The following is a 24,084-nucleotide window of genomic DNA, read 5'->3' on the forward strand; positions in this document are numbered from 1 at the left end:
CCCACATGGGAGGTGGCAGCTGGGAAATCTGTGTAGTAACAAACCTGTCACGAATCAAGGACAACTTCACAGAACAATTAGAATTAACATTTCACTCTGACATTTATCAAAAATCTCTGCCCACATTTTCCTCTTTCCAACCAAACTGTGGTTTTGTCTTAACATTTAGTAAGCTGTTGTCCAACTTCAAACATCCCCCTGTCAGGCACGCACTTCCTGCTCCAAGAGTAAGGGAGTTACATCTTTTGTCTCTTCCCATCCCATAGGAATCCTAGACTTTTCCACTTGAATGACAATGCATATTTTGAAATCTACACATACTGCCTGAATCCAAAATTTATTCCATTTGTAGGACAAATACTGTAAGGACTCAAGAAAATATTGTGGTAAATAACATCTGTTTCAATGACCTCGTCTTCAAAATCTCTTACATTTTATTCTTTTCTAAAACTCCACAGATCTAATCAAAGAAAAAAATACTATATTTTATTTTATATTATATGTAAATGTAGTAGCTGTTCTAATACTATATTTTATAGCATATATACTATAAAAATATATTTTTTCCTTAAAAATAAATAATTCTGATTGATATTTTCTGTAAAAACAATAATTTACATGTGTTTCATTTTTTTAACAGGCTCAGAGGAAATAAAAATATACAAAGTATTAGGGTATTTTTTTAGGCTATAATATAGTTATATTTTGACTTCCTATTTCCATCAAATTGTTAGGGATATTTACATATCAGAAAGCACAAGTTCCACCAAATTATTCATTTTTGTAATTAAATAAAATATATCAAAAGTAGCAGTAGCAGGAAAAGCTTATTGCTGGATTTTTTGATTGTGCAATTTAATAACTGATTTTTAGGAAGACAAAATATGTTTGAGCAAACGTGGTTTGAATTACTCATTTTACTTAGACATAGTGAAATAATGAGTGAAACATTATTGCATATTTACAAAGGATACTGAATTGGAAGAGTTGGAGACAAAACAGTGGAGAGAGATCAGCAAAAAGGTCTGAAAACAAAAGGGAAGAATATGCTGACAGGCTCCCCTCTCCCTCCAGTGTCCTGGACCGCCACATTCCTGTTGCTTGCAGAAGAACAATGCCAGTGGGATATGGGGTTGCTCCTCATTTTATTCCTTTGCTCCACAACACAGGCACACATTCAATCCATTACTAATTTTAGGCACTTCCTTTTGTGAGTTCCCACAACCAAATCCTAGGCCAAGCTCTGACCTTATCCTGCCTTAACAAATGTGGCATTTCTGCAACTTCTGGGCTGGAGGAGAAGGGTGGCTTGGAGCAAAAATGTCAAAAACAGCTCTTCAAAATAGAGCATACATGCTTCTACCCTGCAAGTGTCCTCTATTAGCTCCCCAGGGCCCAGGGGTGTCTTGGCTGTCATGAAGGCCCAATGATGTGTAGGCATTCTGCTGGCCTGCCTGCAAACATGACCTTGGCAAGGTTTTATTTGGCTTACACAGATCAAGAAAGATTCTTAACATCCCAGCTCATATACCACTCCTACTTTTGCTTCCATGCATCTTCCTCTATGACTTGCTAACTTTGGAGAATAGGAAACTTTGTTTAGAAATACTAGAAATATTGTGGGCTCTTCCTTACCTTTTGTGACTTCAAGTCTCAACATTGTTTATGTACTATGGAAAGCCCTTACTGCATCCCATTTTTCCTCTAAAGAGTTTAAGTGTTTGTAATTACTTAATTAAATTTGTGTGTATGGAATCTCCTCAAATGACTGACACATTCTCATTGGTAGCCATGTGGACATACTTGAATAGACTCTCATCTGCTTTCACCTTGATATTCTTTTCCTTTTAGTGTTTCAGAAATGGGACAAATATAGGATTTGAAGCAAGGATAAAATAAAAAAATTGAAATTTTAACATATTAGTGATTTTAATACCTGATGAAAAACTAATGTGACTTTAGACATCTGAAGAGCATGAGAGGTATTACCTTACATACAATAATTAATTTTTTTAAGTATAAAAAAGACAGTTTTTTTTAAAAAAAGAGGTGACATAGACTAGTTGTCACCAGCAGTTAAATATTAAATTAAAATATAATAATAAGAAGAGGAAAGATAAGTAACATAGCAATTGCTGCTGGTTAAAATAGGATTTCAACATTTTATAGAAAATGGAATATTTTGTTTTATTAGTGTAAAAAAAACTGTGTAGTTCAGCTCTGTCCAACATAAATATAATGTGAGACAAATATGTGATTTTAAATTCTTTAGTAATCACATTAAATAATAAAAAGAGATAAGTAAAATTATTTTTACAACATACATTTATTTCATTAAATATGTTTTATCCAAGATGTTTAATATATTACCATGGTTCATGATAAAATAATCTGGTGAGATCTGGTGTTTAAAGACATTAAATGGAGATTGACTGAACTGTAAGACTGCTGGATCCTTTAACATACTAGTTTGTGTTGTGCATCTGTAAGCATAGGTTAGAGCAGAGTTTCCCAAACTCAGCTCTGTTGGAATTCCAAAATTTCAGCCCATTAATACTTTGTTGGGGGGGGCTTTCCTGTGTAATAGTATTTTAGCAGCATTTCCACCCTCTACATCATAGATGTCAGTAGCACACCTTCTCTATCCCCCTACCAGTCTGTATAAAAAATGCCTCTAAATATTGTCCTGTGTTCCATGTGGTACCAAATTCTGCCCACACTCCACCCCACTGAGATAAAGTATACAGCTTGATTCCACACATGGGCTCACATCTAAGTGGGTTCCCATCTTCTATCCAATGATTGATTGAACACTTCTATCTATGCCTATGAGCTGAATTGAATTAATTCAGATGTCCTAGACCTCTAGCCATTAGGATATATTTCACTGGAGCAAACCAAGAACATATATGGGTTCCTAAATTAATGCTATATTTGAAAGGAATATTCTCCTTGATGTCTGGGTAGACTTGTGTCCTTGAAGACTCAGAGACTGAGGCATATATTTGAGACCTTTCCATAGTATTTCCCATAAGACTGGAAATTACCCTATTCTTACCTTTATACCAATCATATCTTTTGTTCACATGTGGTAAAATGTCTTTTCTGAAAAATTTCCTTTTTTGTTGCCTCTCTGAGCAGCAAGGAAATTTCCAAATTGCCATAAACTTTAACATTTCATTTGTGTAATTAAGTTTCCATGTGCATGCTGATTGCTTGTTTGATTCATTTTTCCCCTAAAAAACTGAACCTCCCTGAACTTAAGGACTTCATTGATTTTTTTAAAATTTTATTTATTTATTTTAATTAGGTATATATGACAGCAGAATGCATTTTGAATCATTATACACAATTGCAGCACAACTTTACATTTCTATGCTTGTATACAATTTAGTGTTACACCATATGTGCAGTCATACATGTACCTAGGGTGATGATGTCCATTTCATTCCACCATCTTTCCTGCCCCCATGTGATTTTTAATACCTACCATGAGTCAAAGAAATTTATTAGTAATATAATATTTGCTTAATTGACAATAAAAATTGAATCCCTTTATAAAAATAAACCTGTTCCCACAATTTTTCTCCCAATTTTGCCTTATATTTGTCCCATCTCTTTATTAGATATAATTTATATGCAGGACACCAATCTGGATACTGGGGAAGAAGTGATGAATACACAAGTCCCAGCCTTGCAAAACTCACAGTGTAACACAGTAGTTCTCAACTGGGAAGATTTTGTCTCCAGGGAACATGTAATAATGTCTAGAGACATTTTTTATTGTAACTTTTGGGGTAGATTTCTACTGGTATCTAGTGGGTAACAGTAAAGGAAGCTACTAAACATCCTACACAACACAGGACAGAGTCACACTAAAAATAATTATGTAGCCTAGAATCTCAATAGTGTAGAGAAGCCTGGAAAGAGAAGGGCAAGTCCACCAACTTACTGGGAAGTCAGGTCTGCCATGATAGAGTCACATAAAGAATGCCATAATGGTTTGCAAATGGAAAAACAATTCAGAGTGCAAAACAGAGAGGCAGAGACAGCTCCTCAAGGGAGCTAACGTGGGCTGGGTATGCATCTTGGATGCCAGCAGCACAGGAGTGTTAGGCATTGGTTCCTCCCGGGGGAAGTATGGAAATGGAGCCAAGAGCCTAGAGAAGCCAATGGTCAAATGTAAGCCCAAGAAGAAAAGCCTGCAGAGGAGATAAGAAGGACCTAGAAGGGCAGAAAGCAGGGAGTTGGCATGGAGATGGCTGCAAGGAAAGAACCAGTAACCATGTCAAATAGCTCACAGAAGCTGAGTGAGTAAACTCAACTTTTCTTTAATATTGGAAAGAGGTCATGAGTTACTCTAATGAGAGAAATCTCAAGTGATGAAGGTCTTAGAAGTGATAGAAGGTAGATTGTCCTAGGCAGAGAAGTGAATGGGAGGAGAGGAAAAATATGGATTTGTTTTCAGGAAGTGTGTTTATGATTATTTATAGAAGATAGGAATGGAAGATAGTCTAACAGTTTAATAAAGAAGGCATTTAAATTGTTACAGAGTGAAATCATTAACAACTCAGAGATGTTTTTGATGGGAACTGAAGGCTATAGAAAAAAGGTGCCAGTATGGGAAAAGATGAGGATAGAAACTGTTGTGCAGTATGATACCAGTATTTTCTATAGGCAGGAAAAAGAAAACGGAAAAAAATCCTAAATATTAAATATTCATAGTTGGTATCCCTGTATGGTAGATACCACTTGCAATTATCCTTTTCTTTTTTGAAAATTAATATCCAAATGATGTCCAAAATAAGCATGTGTTACTCTTGAAACCAGAAGAAAAAAAGAAAAAAGAAAAAAAGAAAAGCTTGTCTGATAAAGAACAGGGGAAGTTTTGGCAGTAACTTGAAGGGAACACAGGAGGGAAAAGGAGTGACTGTGTGTGTGTGTGTGCCTGTGTGTGTGTGTGTGTGTGTGTGTGTGTGCGCGCGCACGCAAGCCTGCATGCACTTGTATGTCTGTATTTGAGTTGGAAGCAGTAAGAACATTTTTGTGTGTTGAGGGAGGGATCCCTCGCACCTCAAGAGGCTGAAGATACAGGAGCTTGGGTGATTGATGGAGCACCTCCCTGAGGGAGCTGGAGGGATGGAATCCAGATCACAGGTGGTGGGATTAGCCTTGGCCAAAAAGAGAGACATTGCTTCAACTGAAAAATGAGGAAAAGACGTCAGGATGGATGTGGGTGCTGATAAGAGTGTAGAGGAGGGGGCAGGAAGTTGAGGGAGTTGCTGTTCGGTTGGCCTCTATTTCCTTTGTGCAGTAGAAGGTGAGGTCATTTGCTGAGTGGGGTCAAGGGTTTACTGAGAATGATTGGGATTCAGAAGAGCTGCTAAGGAGGAGGGAGGAAAGGGACTTGGGACACACAGATTTCCCAGCTGCCTTAAGGAGGCCAGCTGAGGCTAAAGATGGAATTTTTAATGAAAGGTATCTATTTGTGTAGTCCCATGGCTTTCTTCAGTGGAGGCTGCAACTGTAGTTTTAAAATAGACAAATCAAATAGTAAGACTGGTTAAAAAAAAAAAGGATGCAGATTGTGCAGAAACAACAAGACTAATCATATGGGCCCTCTATGTAAGACCCTGAAAAACATTATTATTGTTTTGAGTGCCTGAAGTGAGAAGCAATGGAGTTTATGCTAGAAAGGGACAGAAATAAAGACCAAGGAGGATTGAAAGGAATGGAAATCACATGAGGTCTACAATTTCAAGTAATGAGAGTCAGGGAGTGGGAAAACTTTAATGATGAGAGGTTTGGGTGTGAACGGGTATTAGAAGGTAATATTCTAGGATGAGTAGGTTGGAGGTGTAGAGCAGTTGGTGTCTCCTCAGACTTCTCAGTTAATAGGCCCCTGAACAGTGAAAGCACAGCTTCCAGTCTTATGTGGTTTGAAGAAACTCCTGCAAAAGCAAACCAAAACAACTGTGGAGGTTAAATACCTCTCCTTCCTTTCTTTCACACTCACTCACATGCACGCATGTATGCAAACGTACACCTTCTGAATATACAATTGGCCCTCTACACCCATGAGTTTCACATTTGTGGATTCAACAAAACCCCAATCAAAAATATTCAGGAAAAAGTTATTTTAGTACTAAGTATATATAGACTTATTTTCTTAAGATTGAGTAAAACAATACAGTGTAGCAACGGTGTACATAACATTTGCATTGTATTAGGAATTCTAAAAAATGTAGGGATGATTTAAAATATATAGGAGAATGTACAAGGGTATAGGTAAATACTGCTACTTTTCATACGAGAGACTTGCCATCATTGGAAGTTGGATCTACAGGGACTTCTGGAACCAATCTCCCTTGGATACCAAGGGAAAACTGAATGTGATTTGAAATATTATTCTGAGAATAACATGACTGTTAAAACAGATTCTCCACAAGTATAAAGAATAGTGGACTTTGTTTTGCTTCAGATGTTTAATTGCTCTATATCTTAACAAGTCACATTCACATTAGTAAACTTGATTTTCTCATTGGTAAAATGGGTTCAATTATAACAATTTTAAATGAGATAAAAATTTAAGAACATATCAAGAGTTTTTGAAAGATCAAATATTAAAATTTAATTAATCTCTTCAATAAATGTTGATTGAACAATATGTCTGTGTCTGTCATTGGGGAATATTATTGTGGAAAAAGCAGACATATTTTTCTCCTTCACAGATTTAGAATTGAATGATGGAACTTAAAGGATCATAGTCCAAATAGCTGGGCACCTTTCTTATCCTGTAATTCTATTCCTCACTTTACCCCCAGACTTAAGGATTTCCCAGGTGTGTCCCAACTAGACAGAATACTATCTCTTGAGAAATGTAGGGGAAGAAAGACTTTGAATATTTGTGATCACAATTTGTTAATAATTCTTCTTCTATTGCTCGTATATCTGTTTAATTATTTAATATCTTGAATTCAAGTTTGTAATCTTACTTAAAAGTAATTATTTGTATCCTTATACACACATGCACACATACACATATATGCACGTAAATACACAAGCCTATATACATGATATACACACATGCACATAACCTGGCAGTAAATTATGCATAATCAAAGTTCAAAGGAGATTAAATATTCCAAATATTAGCTCATCAAAATTCAGCATATTGGGCATAATGTCTATGTTAATACATCTGTTCATCTAACAGATGGCTGGCAATCATATCTCAAGTTGAAAGTACATCAAATGCTCTTTGATAAGCTAAGTAAAGTGAAATTTTCTGTGCTATGCCCCTAGTAAAGAAAGTACTTGAATTTATATAACAATGAAGAGCATGTGAAATAGAGAAAAAAATCAATGTGGGACATTTTATTGCTTAATCGTTGGATTATAAAGCTTAGCCAATTGTACATATGTGCATATTTATACAGGTAAATAAATATAAATTTTAAACTAGCAATCATAGATGAGATAATACATTTCAAATTTGCATACAGTACAAATAACTTTCTAAAATTAAAATTTGCTTCTTATACTTTAAATATTCTCTGCAGATGGGGTGGTAATTGTTAGCATGTCTGAGTGCCTAGAACTTGCCTCACACTGTTTTTTTTTTTTTTGTCATTTCATTTAAATTTGACAAAAATTTCTATATAATAGCTACTGTTATTCAAAATTCACAAATTCAAACATATGGGACAATTGAGGCTTCAAGAATTTAAGTAACTTCTATCATCGCTGTTCATTGCCCTCAGTTAGAGAGAACATCTTCCTAATTCAACAAGTCATGTTCATTCTGTCTTCCATGGACCCATCTTTCTCTTTTCAACCCACAGCAACAACTCTGAACTGACTTTAGTCAACTGGATTATGTATGCCTCCTGCCTGTTTCTGGGAATCTGACTTCTGGGTTTATTGTACGTCTAGTGGTTGGTTGATGGTTTCAAAGAAGTTCACATCACTATGAATTTCCAACCTCTTGGTATCAGAACGGTCCCTTACAGCATAACTCTGAAACAGGAGCCTGGGTCAATGCCCCTCAGGTACTTAGACTTCTGAGTGTTCTTTGCAGTCTTGCAAGTGTTCCAGAGTGAATCTGCACTCCCTTGAGAGCCACCAACACATGTTGTGATCTGCTACACCTGCTGCTGCTGCCCACACTAGAGTTGCTGGCCCCGCTGCATTCAGAATTTACCATCTTCAGAGTGCCAACTTGATCTGTCTTCCCTTGAGTCCCTGATGATATTTTCTATCAGAAATGAAAAGACATTCAAACTGTGTTGCATTTTGCCACCCAAGGCTATAAGAATAGTGCTTGAGTTCTAAATCTCATATAAAAACAGATCTTTCACCTTTTACCTGCAGGAATAATATTTGCTATTCTTTATTCCCTATCCTTTCCTACCTCTTCTCTTACACTTATTTCTTGCCAGAATTCCTCTCTTTTCCTTCAGGAAAAACAATCAAATAAGAAAACACAAATGCAACTCATATCAACTAGTGCAGGTGTACAAATGTTCATAGAGGGCACACAAACAGGATGAAGGACATGTGGCTCACCCACTCACCCAATAGTCATGATTCATCAACTTCAAATCTCAATTCAATTAAATGGAGGCACCCTAAATACTCCTTAATTGCTAATATAATAGTGTTCTTCCATTCCTTCAAACATTTCAATGACTTCTCATTGTCTTTAGGTTGAAGACAATTCAGGTTCTAAATATGGTTGTCAAGGTTTTTTATTCACCAGACATTTTGAATTTTTTTTCCTCCTGTGTCTATTGCAACAATTTCTTCCACAAACCTTATTTCAAACCTCATGTTCTAGAGAAAAAATATGCTCTAGAATGCAGAATTATTGTAAAACAAATAGTTGCCCATTGAGCCATTGTGGAATGCCATATTTACCTATTCTTCACATTTATAATAATGTTTATTTCTGTTAATTTAGAAATAGCCACTATTTATTAAATGCATGGTTTAAAGTCTCCCAAACATAACCAATAAAAAAATTTCTTACCATCCAAGAATGCTCATGACAACTGTTTTAATTTAAGTGGTGCAAAAATAACTGAAGAACCAACTAGAGGGGAAAAATAATAATGGTACATACTATAGGTATTGTAGATTCATGGATAGGTTATAAATCAAATAAAATTGAGTTTGGTGACAATTAAATATAACTGCTTTTAATAGCTTTTTCGTATTTAGTATACATTTTAGGTCTTATATTTTAAATATAACTTTAACAGCATTTTGTAGTACTTTATAAATCATAATATATGCATAACAATATTTTGTGTTCTTTAGGGAAATGAACTGACTTTTATTTCATGATGTTTATTCTTCCCTATTTCATATGTCTCTTGATAGAACATTTGTACTATCTTCAAAATAAACAGTGCAAACTTTGCACATTCTGGATATATGATTTTTATCCAGCATAGCTTTGATATCACTCTACTAAAATTATAAATATAATTTTTTATTTTTTATTTGCTCTTCTTAGTTATACTTGACAGTAGAATCTATTTTGATATATTTATACAAACATGGAATATATCTTATTCTAATTAATATCCCAGTCTTGTGGATATACATGATGTTGAGATTCACTGTGGTGTATTCATACATGTACATAAGAAAGTTATATCAGATTTATATTTATATTTCCTATTCCTATTCCCACTCCCTTCCCTTTATTCAAATCAATTGACTTTTAAATTGAAAAGTTTATTCATGTAAGTCGGAAAACTATTTTAGAGAGATTTACTTTGTTTTCTATTGATTCTATTTAGAACTGTGTCTGACATATTAAATAATACCAGACAAGATAAGGTGTTAAGCATTGTCTAACATTTTATAATTTCCATTTATTCTCCATTCCATTTAATGAGCATAACTAAAATTAAGTAGGTGAAGTTAATCTAACTTGACTCTGAAGTGATTCAAGGTGTACGGCAAGACTAGAGAGTACCAAGTGCCCATTCAGTGGGAAGTAACTGCTATAAACAATTGTAAGACGTAAGTGGAATAAAAGGATAAATGTGAACAATTGATAGATGTGAACAATTCATGTAAACTAGTGAGAATTTAGCATAATCTGGTTGCTATGGGACATGATTTATTTAAACTGTGCTGTTAGGATAATAGTTTGATGGTAAGTATTATTTTTAGGTTAGTTGATAGAAAAATTATTGACCCATGAGACTAAATATAGGGACCATTTCTGAAATCAATCATTAGAATATACATGAAGAATAGAAACACAGACCAAGAAGTATGTGAAGATCTATCTATTAATTAGCTTGATTTAACCATACCATAATGTATATATTTATCAACACATCATATCATATATCATCAATATCCAATTCTTACTTGTCAAAACTAATTTTTTAAAAAAGATAAAGACAATATAATAGACTTATGGAGTTTTTTTTTTTGTCATCCTGATAACTATGCAGGACATTAATACAAGAAATTTTATCAATATAAAATCTTAGTATAGCATAATAAAATATATATAAAAAACTAAGTATGTATCTAGGTTCTGGAGATGTTCCTAAATAAGTTTGGCAGCTCAGAGGCACTGTGTTAGCTTCTTACTGATCTGGGCAACACTGTGAAACAATACCTAGAACTGACACATCAATTTTGGAGACCAAGGAGAAGGTACAAAATGGGACAAACCGTGGCCTATTTTAATGCATTGTGCTATTATAGTCAATCTGAGTTTGGATAAAAAAGAAAAAAAAGCTTTAATATATAAAATGAATGAGCTAATAAATTAATTCCACTAAAGTCAAATAATTACATAATTGTTTTCAAATCCGATCACTTTATTTTTGTGTTTTTTAATTTTGTGATCATTATTTTTAAGTTTGAGGAAATAACTTAAAAGCTTCCTTTCAAATGTTAAATGAATATTTAAGTTGTATGCTACATTCATCTTAGCAAATTCACTGATAATGATATATTATTAAAAATGAATTTTTTTGTCTTATACAGAGGAATACATACTACTACTCAAGTTTAAATGGTAATCCTTATTAGGTTAATCCTTATTAGGATTATTAGGTTAATCCCTATTAGTAATCCTTATTAAGTTTTTCAGAGAACCCACTTATTCCTAAAGATACTGTCAGATACAAATTGTCACTTCATTTTACAAACATTCTTTGAGTGCCTAAGTATATTTTCTCTAGTTTACATATTAGTAAGATGGTAGGGCTGGAATATAAACTCAGGAGGTTTTTGTTATTGGTATTTTTTTTTGTTTTGTTTTCTGAATCCCATGCTTTTTAAAAATAACTTCAATTTACTTAAGAAAGCACATTAGGAAATTTGATGAATATTTGCCTCCCTCAGGAGTTTTTTAAACTCCCTGCAGAGGAATGACTATATCTGTTTTGTTCATTTTTGTATCTTCTAGTTTCTAACACAAAGCGTTGATATATAAAATGAATGAACTAATAAATTAATTTCACTAACGTCAAATAATTACATAACTGTTTTCAAATCCAAATACTTTATTTGTGATCATTATTTTTAAGTTTGAGGAAATAACTTAAGAAAAGCTGCCTTTCAAATAAATGTTAAATGAACACTTGTATGTTACATTCATCTTAGCAAATGTACCATAGCATTATTTTTAAATATCCAATTTTCAACTTAATAACAATAAGCATTTATTCTAGGATATTCTAGATTATATTTATTTATTTTGCATGCTATGAGTTGAGCTGTGTCATTCTGAGATGAAAAAAAGAAAAAAAATTTAAGAGATTGTTTGTGGTCAAATACCAAAATACTTACAGATTAAAGATTAAACAATATCCACCCCACTTTTCATTACCCTAATATTTTAGCAAGGTACTATCAGCAATTAGCTTTCAGTTCAGTAACAAAAGAAATTTGGAATATCTATATCTTACATTTGATTCTCTCAAACTTTGAGAGAAAGAATAAAATAAGAATAAATTCATATTTTTAAGTTTGACATGTTTGGTAATTTACACACAAGCAATTGGATTTAGAGGCTGGTGGTAAAATACAGGCGGTTCTCTTATGTTAAGGTTAGTAAAATGCTCTCTTAGGCTGAAAGGGTATAAAAGCTTCATGCCTGAAGCTGCAAGAGTTCTTATTTTACTTACGTGACCCAACTAATGATATGTCTGAACCCATGGGTTTATGAAGAAAAATCTGTCATGGTTAAAACTGTTATGTTTAGAAAGCAACATAAAAGTTGTAATTAGTGGGCATTTATTATGTCTAATAATTTGTTCTTAGAGCTGTGCTTCATAATATTATTTTTAAAAACTAAAGACCCCTTTGATGAAAGCTATGGGCTTAAGAAAAATTTACAATTCAGATTCTTATACAATTTTGGGTATAATTCCAGGAGTTTTATATTCACCAGAATTCTTCTGCAGATCTTAGACTTGGGTCATCTATTCAAGACAAATCTATCCAATTCATGTGTCTTAAATAGCAATGATATATTGCTTGTTAACTCTCTAATTCTGAGTTATTTTATATCTGGATTCTAATTATCTAACAGGAGGAATAAAGAAAATGCTCAAGAGATTCATCATATTCAAATGAACCATCTTTTTCCTCCTTTATCTTCAGGCTATTATTTCTAGACCAGAGCCCTATTGTTCATCCTGTTCTGTCCATTGGCTATGGACCAGACAGAAGATACTAGTCTAGGCCAATGTAAAATTTCATCTTCCTCTGGGCTGTTACCTAATTAAAATAATTTCAATCTGCTCTCTTGAACATTTTTTTCTACAGGCAATTGTAAAATTGTAGGAGCTGAAAAGCAATTGAAGGGACAAAAATATAACTTTTTAAAAAACTTTTCTATTGTGAAAGAAATTGCTCATTGTAGACTAGTTATTTAATTTCAAATATTGAATGTGGTTTCTTTTGTATTCAGTAACAGAGTACAGTTTCCATTGATTTATAGGGGTCATTTTCTAAAAGTGCTCCAAAATGGGTGGATCCTAAACATTTCTAAAGCAACTATCCTTGCACAGATGTAAGAACATAGTGCAACAAAATTGTTAATTTATTTTCCCATTTATCTGGAAATAAAGATATAAGGAACCCTTATATCTGGGAATATTTACAAGTGTACTGGAAGCTATCTATAAACTTTGTGCAAAAAGTAGTAACTTTTATTAACATTCTGCTCATTTTAAGAATAGTGTTGTTAAGTAGGTTCATCTTCACAGCTGCAGAGTTAGCAAAAAAACCCTAAGCCTCCAGTCAGAATCATGGTTTAACTGAATACTGCTGCTACACTGCTCACTTGTTAACACTGGCTGCTCTTGAATACATTTCCCTTGGATTTTGCTTTTGAGGCTATGGCTAAAAAGCTCCGAAGTGTTCAGTGTATCACAGTTCTGCTTTGTGAATTTTGACATTGTTGATGGATTCCTCATAATTTGAATATGAGGCTAAAACCTGATATGCAAAATTTTACTTCCCTTTAGCACTTTACTTTAGGTGCATGTTTGTGTATTTTCTTTACTGGCATGAAAAATGTGCTGGACAAAGACTCACATGTGGAATAAGAACCTGAGAAGAAGGAAGGGACTTGCCCTCACTAGATGTGATCAGTGAGTGTATAGGGGGCAGTATTTCATCTACCTTCTTCCTGACTTCTGCTGCAAGCAATCAGTACTTGGCCCTGGAAGGAAGGTTGGCAGAAAGTAGTGAGTGCATTCTGTTGCTGGCCAGCCAAAACCTGCTGATCCAGCTCCTCTTGTACTGTGTACCACTCATGCATACCTAAATCCAGAAATGCTACATTGCTATGGGGAGGAGGAATAATAAATACCTTCACAGTTGTCAAACATGTCCTCTACCTTCCAAAATTTTTACTTAACAAAAAGGACCACTTCACCTTCCAACTTATATGCATTGGTCTATATTTTTTTTTAATCACAAACAAAAATAGTTCAGCATATATACATATATACACACACATTTATAATTTCACAGGTACATAAATGTAAAAATATGTTATAAATTACATAATTGTACTACATCAGTAATAAATTTTACTTTGAATTGATAGGACTTGTTATTTCTCTTGGAAGGTCTTTATTTTCCCTTCTTTCTGAAGGAAGGGCTTGATAAAAGTACAGTAATCTTGGTTAGCCATTCCTTTCTTTCAGAACTTCAAACACATCATTTCATGACCATCTGTCCTATAGGATTTCTACTAAGAAATCTGCTGTTGATCTAATGGAGTTACCATTAAATATGACTTGCTATTTTTCTCTTATAGATTCTAAATTTCTTTTTGTTGCTGTTGCTGTTGTTTGTTTGTTTTGTCCTGTACATTCAACAGATCGACTATAGCATATCAACTTGCATATCTTTTCTGTTCAGGTCTATGTCCTTGTCTTCCGTAAGTTTAGGAAATTCTCTGCTACTTTTATTGAATAGATTTTCTGTGCCTTTAATCTTTGTTTCCTCCATGTGTTAGTCATCTTTTCATCACTGTGATAAAATACATGAAAAAAAATATTTAAAGGGGAAATTTTTCATTTCAGTTTACATTTTCAAGGGTTTCAGTCCATGGTTGGTCAACTTCATTGGTCTGTGCCTGGAGAGAGACAAACATCATGGCAGGAGGGTGGTGCAGGAAAGTTACCCACCTCCAAATAGCCAGGAAGCAGAGAGTGGGAGAAAAAGGAATGGATCAAGGACAAGGTAGTTCGAAAGTCCTCATTCCCAAGGACCTGCTCCTTTTAACTAAGTCACAATTCCTTCAATTTCCACCACCTTCCAATAATGCCATCATCTATGAATCCATCAATGAGTTAATCCATTGTTGAGTTCAGAGGCCTCATGATCTAATAATTTCTGAAAATTCTCACCTCTGAACTTTGCTGCATTCAGCAAATATCTAAACTATAAAAATCCCCTTCATATACAACAATAATGTAAATGTTTGACAATTTAATGCTGTCCCAAAGATCTGAATGCTCTCTTCATTCTTTCCTATTTTTCTTCTTTGATTCCTTCCTTTCTTTCTTTTTCTGTGTGAATGTGATATTTCAATAGACTTGTCTTCAAGCTCTGACATCCTTTCTTCTGCTTTATCTAGTCTATTGTTGAGGTTTTCATCTGAGTTTTTTATTTGATTTATTGAGCTATTTATTTACAAGATTTCTGGTTGGTTCTTTTTCAAAGAACCAACTCTCTTTCCTGAATTTCTAATTCACATCCTGAATTGTCTTCCTAATTTTTTTTAACATTACCTGAATTCTCTTATATCTTATTCAGCCTTTAAAAATTCATTCATTTGAAATATTAATCAGGCATTTCATTCATCTTGATATTTTTGGAGTCCTTTAATAGAGTCATGATCTTTAGGAGATGTCATATACCTTGATTTTTCATAATTTTGTGTTCCTATGTTGACATTTGCACGTCTGGGGCCTTCATAGTAGGCAGCTTTCTCCTAAAGATGTGTCTTGCAGTATCAATATTATTTCCAGCTGGTAATAATATTACAATATTATTTGTATGCAATATTATTTCCAGCTGGTTACCATAGTGTAATCTCCCCATAGTTTCTTTGTCTGTGATTAGTGAGTTTGGTCACATTGTATAATGTGTCAGAGTTGGAGAGACTGAATTTGCAGATCCCATAAAAATGAGGACACTCTAGTAGTTCAGGCTGGTGTGGTACAGGTGGCAGAGTGTGTGGGTTGCACCCTATGTAGCTACTCCTTTGATGAGAATAGCGATCCCTATCAACTGACAGGTTTTTCAGATATCAATACTGCTGATATTGGGTCTGTAACTTGTTAGGGGTCTGGCTCTGGGTGTTCCAGTAGCAGTGAGAAGCCTGAAGCACTTGTCCTCTGATTAGACACTGCTGCAGGCCCAAGTGCTTCACAGGGAAAGGTGGCGGGGGGGGGGGGGGGGGGGGGCGGAATCACAGCATCACCTCCATGGTCCTCCCATCCAATTTTGTCAGCAGTGTGAGGTCAGACAAGATATTGAATGATCAGTGTTAGGGGCACTTGTAGATTTGTTGTCAGCAAGAATTGTGGTGTTCCTCTCTGTTGTTACTGTGGATATGCATGCCCAGGAGTGGGGCCTCAGATCCCCTCTGGCCATGTGTACCTGGGACAGGGCAGTAACTGGGCTTTTTTCCTCCCTGATTCAGCTCTAGGGTTGAATCCAGTGATGGATCAGGAGTGGATTTCAGTCAGAATAAGGCAAAATTCTACCCACCTAAAGTGTTTGAAGTAGAGAGGCAAGAGCAGAACACAGCAGGCACTGAGTAAAGTCTTTCTCTGGATCTTGTTAGTCTGAACATCGCTCAAGACAGTGTACCTGTGGGCAGGAAGCAGTGGAACCACAGACCTCTCCCCTGCTTTGTTAGTAAAAGATGCCACGGGGGGGGTGTTGGGAGGAAGAGTGGTATGAACTGAATGGGTGGCTGCCTTCAGTCCCGGCACCAACATGAAACCACACATGTCTGGCCACCTTCCAGGACTCTGAGGGCAGCCCCCGCTTCTTGGGTTTGTTAAGGTGGCACCATTCCTTCCCCTCCGTGTGGAAACACCCATCCCCCATGAAGCAGGGTTCTCAGCAGATTTGTGTCAGAGTCACTCTACTGACTTACACTGTGTTTGTGAGTAAACTACCCATTGAGTCAGTGCAGAGGAATGTCTCTGGGGTCCCAGAGATGAGAACATGAAGTTGTTTCCGATTCCTAGTGCAGTAAAAAAAAAAAAAAAAAAAAAAAAAAAATTCAGACAGTAAATCCCTTCTCAAGATGACTCCTGGCTATAGCACTCTGGGCATACACTAAGAGGTGATGTGAACTTCTTTTCCAAAGCCAGGCTATTAGGCAGAATTCAGATTGCTTATCTAGTTTACTATAATCCTGTGAGTCTTGTGAAAGTTTCCAATAGCTAGGATTGCCCGTAACTGCATTGATAGAGTTTTCTGGGACTCTCCTTCATGTCTAACCCTGGAGATGGAAGGCTCCGCCTCCTTGACTATGCATTCAGGGTGGCAGGTGCCAGGTTATTTTGTTTCTCTTGCTATTATCCCAGATCTCTGGATCTTACAAGGTTTCCATTTTTCTCCTGTTGATTTCTAGTGTTCTCCCATGATCACTCACCTCAATATGCAGCTATACACCTGTTGCTTTGGTTCTTTGTGGAGGAGCAGGTGAGTGCTGTATGCATCTATTCAGCTGTCTTGCCATTGCCCCTTAAACACATATTAAACATTTAAAGTTTGTTAAAAATATATTCATATATGAAGAAAAAATACTGCAGTAATGAAGACTCTTAAATAAAGATTCCGAAATAAAACATTACAAATACAATTGAGATTTCCTGTGTATCTCTCTCCTATTGCAAGTCCCTTCTATTCCTTCTCTTCTGAATTTGCTGGGTGAGGTTCCCTTGCGTTTTAAGATATTTTCATTATTTTTATTCATGTTTATTTATTATATTTACACATGCATTTCCTTAATATAAGGTATTAATTTTTTGTTTGTCTTTTTGTGGTGTCAGGGATTGAACTCAGGGCTTTGTGCATGCGAGGCAAGCACTCTACCAACTGAGCTATATCCCCAGCCCCAATATATGGTATTAATTTGTATAATTTAAAACTTCAATAATTGTCCTATGTATTAATGTGGGTTTTTTTTTTGTTTTTTTTGCTTTTTTTCCACTCACCATTTTTCCTGTAGTTTGCTGTCTATCCTTATTTTTGTTAAATATTACTGAATTATTCTTTATATTGGTTCAAGTAGGTTGCTCTTTCTTATAAGCAGTCTATGAGTTTCTCTTGCTCTATTTTCTTTCAGTAATGCTTGGTATTGCCAGACTTGATCTACTGATTAATGTGATAAGTATAAAATGGTATTTCATGACAGTATTAATTTGCATTTTCTGATTATCAGTACATTATTTCTATTAACATATTTGTTGGCTTATTGAAATATTTCATTATTTAAAATATTCACAATATTTGTCCATCTTTCTGCTTCTGTTTCTGTTTCCTAAAAATATATATCTCATACACACACACACACACACACACACACACAAAATCTCCTAAATATTTTCAAGAAAATTCTGGAACTTTCTTCCCTTGTAAAGTTGAAAAAAGGTCCATTGAACATATTAATTCTCTTAAGTTTGTTAACCATTGCATTGTTGCAGTGGTGAATTTTGTAATAACTCATGTACTTGAAATAATGTGCTTATTGGCTGAAAATTCAATATATTTCAATCTAGTGAACTGTGTTATTCAAATCTTCTATAAATTAAATAGTTTCATGATAAATTTTTCACAAAACTCCTCTGTAATGTGGATTTCTCAGCTTTTCCCAGTAGTTCTGCCCTTTAGTATTTTACATTTTGAGTTCAAGTTATTAGGCACAGATAAATTTAGAAGTTTTCTATTGTTAATTGAATATGTGTATTATTTACAAAGAATCCCATCAATGATCCCTAAAATTTTCCTTAATGTCTATCTTGTGTCTTTTTAATGTGACTATATGGGAATTTTACTTCTTTATCATATTAGTGTTTGCCTGGTATTTCTTCATAGAACTTTTCAATTTAATATTTCTCAGTCAAATCAATTTTGCTGACACCATCATTTAGCTGGTAAATTGCATTCCAATCAGCTGTGTTTACTGATATATGGGGATTTGTTTCTAGCATCTCACTTTTGTGATTTATTTTTGTACAGCTTTTTCAATGCTTCAGGTTTTTTTTTTTCTCCGTTTATTTTTAGATTTGTTTCTTTCTTGGTTTTGCTTCTTTAAATTTTTTTGTCTACTTTAGAATTAGACACATTATTTCTATTTATTTAATAGCTACTCTTAAATTATTAACAGGGATGTTTAGCTTTAGGAGTTTTGAAATTAGCCAAGATTTCTACACTCTTCCTGAATAATACAAAGTCTTTAAATATGCAAATGCCCCTGGCATCTGACAAGATAACCTCTAGGGATAATCAAGATTCTAAATTTTTTGTAAAAGCAATAATTCTGAAATTAAAAACACTGTGAACCAAAACAAAAATTCAATTTACTCAACACCAAAAAACAGTGTCACATTATTTAAAGAAATGGCATTAGAAATCAAATTTAAAATGGAAACCTATTGGGGTTTTTGCCAATTATTTTTCCCTCATGTTATTTTTTTTCTTTTACTTCTAATTTTTATCTTTTATGAAACCATTACAAATAATTCTGCATATTTCAAAGATTAAACGTTATGATTTCTATTATTTGCTCCAGCTAAAGTTGTATGAGGATATTGATTATAGCCCACATGGACCCATCCATGTGCCTGGAAATGAACGCCACCATTCAGTACAAAGTGAAAACCCAGAAGCCATAAACTAGGCTTCTGAGCAAGAGCAACAGGGAAGCAAAACAGAAAGAACAAAAGTCACTATTACTGTAAGCAAAATAGAACCCTGAAGTCTTCCTGAGAAGTTTATTACCTCAAAATCTCTATTAGCAAACTATCCCAAAATAAATATTTTGTTCTAAGCAAGAACATTGTGCTTGTTACAGAAAGAGCTTCCATAACCATCTCCACCTATTTTGAATAGATTGCACTGGCAATGCTCTATGCCAATTGAAAGGCAGGGTCACAACAACACTGATGTTTACAAGGCAATATTCAGGATTTTATAAAGTAGGTATGTAATAACTCTTCTGTGAAAGTAATTTTTTAGTTTTTACCAGTGGGAGGAGGCAATTGGTGTTTAAGAACAATGGGTTTAGACCACTTTATTTAAGGAAAAGTTGACCTATACATCCCAGTAAAGTAAAATGACACTCTGGTAAAATAACCAGTCAAAATCAGGCCCTATTTTTGGCTGGGGTTATGGCTCAGCGGTAGAGGGCTAGCCTAGCACGTTCAAGGTTCTGGGTTCAATCCTTAGTACCACACAAAAATAAACAAATAAAATAAAGGTATTGTGTCCAACTACAACTAAAAAATCAATATTAAAAAAAATCAGGCCCTAAGTTATATCACCTGAAAAAAACAAAAGAAAGACTAACAGTTACAAAAGAAATAGACTCAATGTATGTATTTAAAATGTTTTTAATCAAAAGTTCTGTGTGGTGGACGTGCTTCCTATTTACATGAAGGACATGACACATTTCTAATTGTGCGCCGTAAGTGAAATGTGAATTTGGGTATACATCCAATTTTTAATAACTGTAGGTTCTCATGTATTTGACATTTAATTTTCTGACAATGCAAGAAAAAACATGTACTTTCATACTTAAAAGTACCCAAAATTACCTAGATAAAATTCTCTTCTATTAGGTAGAGTGAAAAAAAAGTTTAGTGAAACTCTTCCAATTCAGCTAGAACAGAAAAATGTAATCTCAAGTTTTCATCCTCAAGAAGGATACCTTTTTATTGATGAGGAAGGAGACATTTGAATTTAAAGTGGCCAAGCATTTTCTGATAAAGTAGTGACTCATGTGCACTGTATTAATGTGTGGCTTCCTGGATTGTTCTAACTCTCCCTGCACATTAAAAGTCATACATCATTTGTAAAAATACATGATTCTAGTCGACTAATTTTGAAAACTAACAACCTTTTCTTTCTTAAATTTTCCTATTTTGGAAGCAGGTTTGAACATTTTGACCCTGTCTGCTTGTATGTATAATGATTATGAATCTGTCCTAATGAAGTGTTTGAAAGGTTGGACCATTTAGTTTAAATAACATTTACCATTTTTCTTAATTAAAGTTTTAACATATATGATAGGCAGAAAACTTGGAAAACACATGAAAGTACAAAGAAAAATAATCGTCAAATCACCGGAACTTTTCCTTTATTATCTCTTGGCACCAGTGCTAATTTCAGGGTATTGTCCTTTGACAATTGTTTTGTCTGGACTCTATTTCTCATATTTTTTTCTCAGCCATTCCTTAACTCTTCATTGTTATGATTGCTTTTAATATGCTTGTTTGATCTATCTTATAATAAAATTTTAAGGATGGCTATCTTTGTTTTATTAATTTATTTATTCAACATTCAAATATTTATTAACATCGACTATGTGTACAGCATTGCATGGGAATATATAACAAACAAAGCTCATTTCCTCATGGAACTTACTAATTAGGGAAAAGCCTAAGCAATTTAGTGAGGCACTAAGTGAGACCCCCACTGAATTGCTTAGGCTGGCTTTGAAGTTGTAATCCTCTTGCATCAGCCTTCTGAGCTGCTGGAATTATAGGCATGTGCCATTGCACCTGGTTTAAAATTTGGTTATGCTGCCAGGAGTGGTGGTGCATTTCTGTAATCCCAACGACTTGGGAGGCTGAGGCAAGACAATTGCAAGTTCAAATCCAGCCCGAGCAATTTAGCAAGGCACTTAGCAACTCAGCAAGACCCTGTCTCTAAAGAAGATATAGAAAAGGGCTGGGGATGTGGTTCAGTGGTTAAGCAACCCTGGGTTCAATCCCTGGTACCAAAAAATAAATAAATAAAATAAATAAATAAATAAATAAATAAATAAATGAATAAATTTTGGTGATATTATTTTTTAAAAAATGGCCTTTAACTTACAAGTGTCTGTTCCACATAGTCTTAATGCACAAATAATTATTTAGAAAGCATGAGAAAAGATAAAATATAGCAGAGCAAGTCAACAGATGAGTTATATCTAGTTCCTGCTTCTAAAAGCTTTCAATATTACATAAAGAAAGATGACTTCATACAGGTGAGCACCTACTCACACATGAGTAAAATGTCTATAGAGCTTCTTCCCACTCTGTCTCTGGCTCATTCTAATTAATCCTTCACATTTCAAATTGAATGTATTTTCTTAGATGAAAATTACTTAACCCTCTTTATCAGCTTTTTTAAAAACAGTTTTTAAAGCATCCTGAATTTTTCCTATATAGCATTCATTATATTTATAACTATAAATATTTAGTGTCTCTCTCCTCACTAGACAATAAGCATAAAAAGCTCAACATACTAGCAAAGTGTCTGGCACAAACTATGAGCTTGAGAAATAGTGACTACATGAAACATCTCAAATCTATAAAAGACTATGGCAGGGAAAAGCACAGAGAAAAATGAAGTGTGATGGGAATGTAATGGAAAGAGAAAGAAGGCTTAGATGGGTGCTCAAAAAAGGATCTATTTGAAGTTTGAAGTGGACCTTAGTAGATATGTATCAGATGAATATGAAGCTTTCTAGGCACCTGCAGAGGGGAGTTACAGAAAGGATGGGCTGGTAGAGGCAGGAATGATTAAGGTCCATAGACCCTTAGACATAACAGACCAGGACTGTGGTACCTTTAGGGGCCCACGAAACATTTGTTAAGCTGAAGGAAAGAATTAATGTAATACTAATAAATATATAATAATGAACCAAATGTGGGTATAAAAATTATAATATTGGTTTTTGGCAGGAAAGGACCCAGTAAGGTAAAAGGATGCAGGGCCGTTGAAAGTGATAAGGCAGCCCTGGAGATGCTTGTGTACAGGAGGCAGTATGTTGGCTAGAAACCTAGAAATATGAAAGATGACCTAAGGCTGAAAATGTAGGTTGGCCTCAGGTTAAGGAGAGCTGAAAAGACAGGTGGAGAAGGTTCTTTAAACTTCAACTGGCCTTCAGAGCTTCTTTGTGTCAACTTTTGGCTTTCAGCAGGGCTTTAGGAAGAGAATGCTTGTAGGAAGAAATAAGGCTGGTTAAGTAAAGTGCTCAATTCGAAGTCTTTTGTGTTGGTTTAGATGAGAGTTAAAGAGATTACAGGAAGATAAATGAGAATATTTGAATATTCAATATTTGAATATTTACCTGTGCAGTTTAGATCATATGCAGAAAAGCTTCCTTTTCCTGATTAGAAAGGCCTGAAGTGATATGTATATATTTATATTCTTTGTAATTAATACTTCTGTATTCTCAGGGCATTGAACATAGAGATACTCAAGAAAACAAAAAAGTTCAGGTCTTGGGAATGCATTAAATTTTCTTCTAAACCTCATTGACTGAGCCATTCTGGTCAACAAAGCAAATGACCAAAGCATGAGCATATGACAGTGAGTGCCTTCCAATTTATTGATGGTTTGAATATTCTGCTCAGCAAAACTGAAGCAACCACATACATGTTGATTATAATCCATTTTAAAGTTAACTTTCAATGATTCATATTTTTTTCTGAATTCAGAAATCTCTGTCTATATTCTGTAACTATTTTAAAAGTTATATTTTTTCATCATCAAACATGCATTGATGTATAGCATTAATTCATGTCATGTACAGAAAAAGCTATAATGACATAAAACCACATACTATGCATGGAGCACAGTTGTGTTATATGTAGATTTGTGAGCTTCCTCCCTCAGTGAGTGATTTATGTACCTAATATTTGTCAATCCTTGTGTGGGAAATGCAGGAAGAGTATGACATGTTGGGTGCAGTGGAGTATCTAACCTAAAGGGAAAGAAAAGTGAAGTTTGCATCAAGTCCTGAAATGCTAGCCTTGTAGGTCAAAGCAAAGCAACATACACATTTTTCAAATTATAGGGATTAGACTTGCATTTTTTAAATTTTGTTAACCTTTTGGAACTTTCCCATCCTTATTGATGGCAAGCGATAATCAGGTTTTGTAGCACTGTTCAGCCATTTTCCATATTCCTTAGGAAAAATATTTTAAAAAACAGCATGAAATTTATGAATTCCTGTTGGTGAGAGATTAAATAATTACTGCATAGTTTTGATGGTTAAATTAGCTGCCAACTGTGTTTTAGAGAGTGTCTCTTTGAAGACAGAGAAATAGACTAAGTGAATTTTCTGGAAGCTCCTAAACTCTGGTCCTTTGATCAACTTTAGAAGTATGAAAAACAATACACCTAATACATCTAATACTCTATCAAAGAAACAAATTACAGTGTTGAGATTATACCCTGTAAACCATGAAAAACTCATTGTTCTACACCATTATATGAAAATTGAAAGATGTCAAAATAAAACCATTTAATTGGTCATTTTTAGAGGCGCCCATCAATTTCATT

At 34.5% G+C, this 24,084-nt stretch overlaps 1 protein-coding gene across 20 annotated transcripts in view; it reads left to right on the top strand.

The window, feature by feature from the left end:
- Hdac9 (histone deacetylase 9) overlaps positions 1 to 24,084 on the top strand; it is an 857,477-nt gene that overhangs the window by 576,076 nt on the left and 257,317 nt on the right. The gene's annotated exons all lie outside the window — the stretch shown is intronic.

Source organism: Marmota monax, unplaced genomic scaffold (genome assembly GCF_021218885.2).
Source record: "Marmota monax isolate L192 unplaced genomic scaffold, Marmota_monax_Labrador192_F-V1.1 WCK01_AAM20220418_F8-fsc00057, whole genome shotgun sequence".
Taxonomy (NCBI): domain Eukaryota; kingdom Metazoa; phylum Chordata; class Mammalia; order Rodentia; family Sciuridae; genus Marmota; species Marmota monax.